Source organism: Phascolarctos cinereus, unplaced genomic scaffold (genome assembly GCF_003287225.1).
Source record: "Phascolarctos cinereus isolate Bilbo 61053 unplaced genomic scaffold, phaCin_HiC Scaffold_4;HRSCAF=312, whole genome shotgun sequence".
Taxonomy (NCBI): Eukaryota; Metazoa; Chordata; class Mammalia; order Diprotodontia; family Phascolarctidae; genus Phascolarctos; species Phascolarctos cinereus.
Genome location: NW_027555847.1, coordinates 533,474,666 through 533,478,746, shown reverse-complemented (window position 1 = coordinate 533,478,746; position 4,081 = coordinate 533,474,666). Strand labels below are relative to the sequence as shown.

At 39.5% G+C, this 4,081-nt stretch overlaps 1 pseudogene; it reads left to right on the top strand.

Annotated features, from left to right (window-relative positions):
• Positions 1-755: 755 nt before the first annotated feature.
• On the top strand, positions 756-1,341 carry LOC110207758 (transmembrane protein 134 pseudogene; annotated as a pseudogene).
• Positions 1,342-4,081: the final 2,740 nt, after the last annotated feature.

The following is a 4,081-nucleotide window of genomic DNA, read 5'->3' as shown; positions in this document are numbered from 1 at the left end:
TTATGCTCCTTTTGAATCTTGTATTTAAAAGTCAAATTTTCTATTCAGCTCTATTCTTTTCACTGGGAATGCTTGAAAGGCCTCCATGTCATTGAATATCCCTTTTCCTTACAAAGAATCATACTGTTTTGCTTGGTAGGTGATCCTTGGTTGCAATCCTAGATCTTTTGCCCTCTGGAATATATTTTCCAAGACCTATGATCCTTTAATGTAAAAACTGTTAAATCTTCTATTATCCTGATTGTGGTTCCATGAAATTTGAATTATTTCTTTTTGACTCCTTGCAATATTTTTTCCTTGACCTGGGAATTCAGTAGTTTAGCTATAATATTCCCGGGAGTTTTCATTTTGGGATCCCTTTCCTAAAGTGATTGATGGATTCTTTCAATTTCTATTTTACACTCTGGTTCTAGAATATCAGGTGAATTTTCCTTGATAATTTCTTGAAAAGATGATGTCTCTCATGGCTTTTAGGTAGCTCAATAATTCTTAAATTCTCTCTCCTGGATCTATTTTCCATGTCATTGTTTAATAGCTTATTTAAATAGTTTATTTTGTTCCCCTAGCAGTCCCCTTCCCCTTCCCCCACCCCACTGCGGTGCTGTAGTGAGTGCCAGTGGAGGTGAGATTCCAGGTAGATCCCAGTGCCCTGACCCGCATAGCACAGACCATGGGCCTCTAAGAGCAGGCCCAGGTGGCTCAGTTGTTGGCAGCAGGCCACAGATTCAAGTCAGCTCCTTGCATGAGTCTGAGGCATGAGCAGTAGCTGCTCCAACTTCAGCATTGATGATACCATTGACCTGTCCCTGGAGGGGGGCCCAGTCTGAGGGCCTCCCCCTGTAACTTAGGAGCATTACACTTTGAGCTCAAGTGGCAGGGACACATGGAAGAAGAGGGCGAGAAACAGTCTTCACTCAAGTACCAGAACTTGGAGAATGACGAGGATGGTGTAGGATCACCTGGGATCCTGATGGAGCTATGAAGCTGAGGGACCCTGGCTGCTGCTCCACCCGAAGTTCTCAATGGTTCTTCAGTACCATCAGTAACAGCACCCAACACTCCTACCATGCTTGCTGCAGCTGGATGCAGCACCCTCTGATTCAGAGGAATTGCCAGGTGCTTCTGGCCTCCTTCCTGCTATTGTTGCTGGGCCTCACACTCATCCTCATTGGGGTAGGACTCCAGGTGAACCCTTTGCCAGGTGTCTCCAGTGCCATCTTCTTTGTTCCTGGCTTCCTGTTGCTCATCCCTGGACTATTATACCATGTCACCTTCATTTTCTGTGCTGCCAAGGGCCACCAAGGCTTCTAGTTTTTCTACTTGCCTTACTTTGAGAAATGAGCCCAGAACCTGTGTCTGGGATAGAGCTCCTCCCCTGCCCTGCTGATGTCTTAGCAGCTTGGAAATGGACACAGCTGGCAGGATCCTTGGAGGCCTGACAGCTCCACTCTGGGCAGGAGGAAGATTATGGGGAAGGGAACCTGGCTGGGGAGAGATAACTAATGAGTCTGTATTTGAACCTAGGTCCTCTGCCTCCTAACCACTACAAGGTGCCTCTGACCCTGCGGGACAGATGAGCTGAAGCCTATGGATGGCAGTGGCCTGGCCAGCCCCAGGATCTCTGGAGGTTTTCTCAGAAACTTTCCCTGCCTCTCCTTTTTGCCCCATCCCTTGTCATTCCTCCCAGGGCCTCCCTGGCTCTGGGGCCAAGGCCGTCTTCAGCCCTACTCTCCAATTCTGCCTCTAATTCTGGTGCCTTTAACTTATTAGGAGGCCCCAAGGCCATCCTCACATTTAGAGTCTTCTGTCCCAATGAAATGGCATATGATTCTGGCTGAGGAAAAAAATAAATAATTTATTCTGTTCTTTAAGATTTTTTATTCAGCATTTTTGTACCTTCTTTACCAAGTTGTTGACATTTTTTTCATGATTTTCTTGTACTACTCTCATTTCTCTGCCCATTTTTTCCTCTATCCCTATTACTTGATTTTAAAAATCTTTTTTGTGTTCTTCCATGGCCTGGGGCCAATTCAGATTTTTTTTTTTTGAGGCTTTGGATATAGGAGTTTTGACTTTGTTGTTTTCTGAGTTTGTGTTTTAATCTTCCCTGTCAGTGGCCACAACACCTCAAGCTTCAGGTTTTTTTGTGCAGCTGTTTTCAGAGGCAATTCTGGATACCTTCAAGTTTTCAGTTGTACCAAATTAGTAAGATCTAGGGAGATATGTGTTTACTGCTGTTTTGTTTTATGCTTGGTCTGAGAGTGACTATAAGCACCCTTTTCTACCCTGAAATTGTGTCTTGGGTCCAAGCTTTGCAAGGGTCTCAAGCTCTGTTGTGCTAGTGTTCCTCTTCACCTTGGAACTGACACCCAGGACTGACACCCGGATCTCAGTATGAGCAATTCAATAGAATCCTGCCCTTGATGCTAGCAAAGGGACCTCTGTAACATCTTTCTGATCAGTTGTCTGAACCTTTTACCATGTCTGTGCTGAGAGGTCTAGAAACCACCCCTGCAAGCACTGATTTAGTCGTCCCCAAGTCCTACCTCTCCTTTGCTGAGGTGAGGTCTCCAGTGCACTGTACTGCCTTCTAAGATTCTCTTTCACTCCACTGCAAAAGACCTTTGCAACAGACCTTTTAAGTTCTCTTGAATTGGAAAACTGTTTCACTCCATCCTTTCGTGGTTTTTCACCACTCTAGAATTTATTTTGAGGCACTATTTAAGGGTATTTGGAGGGGTTTGGGGCAAAATTTAGTTCAGTCCCTGCCTTTTCTTTATCATCTTGCCTCCATGCATTTTTATTCTAGAGAGCTCCTTACAGAGAAATTACTTCCATCAAAACAAACAAAAAAAAAGCTGTTTTGCAACTTATGTTCTTAGAGAGTTCTTTGTGACATAGAGATGGTTAGTAATTTACCTTGGGTCAAATAATTGTTTTTGAGCTAGAGGTGAATCTTGAACTCAGGTCAACGTGACTGAATTCTCATTGACAATCAACCATCATAATACCATGAATAAAGTAATTTTGTCATAAATAAGATATTCCCCAAAGCGGAGTTGGGAGCTAATAGCAAAAATGAAATATTTTCTGTTACAGTATTTTTTTCTCTCATTTAAAGAATAACTAAAGTTTTTATTTTATTTTATTAGTATTTTCAAAAAAAACAACTTTTATTATTTATAATTTCTATTTTTTTTCTTTTTAGTTTATCTCCTTCACCTCTAGTTTAACATATGCTCTTTCATGGTTTTGTGGCATTTGTTTATCTGTTGGATTTCTAATTTTAAATGCTTATAGAATGCATTCATCCTTTCATTTTTTCTATTTTTAATGTATTTTTGAGGATTTTTTTTACATGCAATCTAGAAATTTTGGTATATTATTTCATCTTTATCATTTTCTTTCATCATTTGCATAATTATTGTTTCCATGCTTTATTATTTGACCCAGGCATTATTTGGGATTTCCTTGTCCCCAATTGAATCTCTGTCATTTACTTATAATCACTAAATTAATGACTATTTTCATTTTGTTATGACCTCTAAAGGAAATATTTGTTATTTCTGCCTCTCTATCTTTGTTGGCAAAGTCTCTGTGCCCTCAGAGCAAATGTGTCATGTGGAGTTGAGAAACATACATACAGATAATATGTGTGTGTAATATAATTTTCTTTTTCAAACTTATTTAGCAAACATCATAAGTATTTTAGTTTTAGTTGCTACAGAAATTTTCCAGTTATACATTGTTATTTTTGTTTATATTTCTATTAGACTTAATCCAAAACAAAGATGAAGGCATTGAAGTATACTGTTTCTATTGTATTAATGCATATATATGCATATGCAGAGTTAATATTTCTTTTATGGATTTGGATACTAAGGCATTTAAAGAATATAAGCTAATTAATGATAGTGGTTTGTTATCTATAGTTCCTTTCACAATTATATATTTTCCTTGTTTATCCCCTTTAAAAATATTTTAAACATTTGTTTCTGCTTTGTCCAGTGACATTACTCGATTCCATTGACTTGATGCATATTAATTTGTTTCTCCTCAATTTAATTTTGCGTGTCTTTTC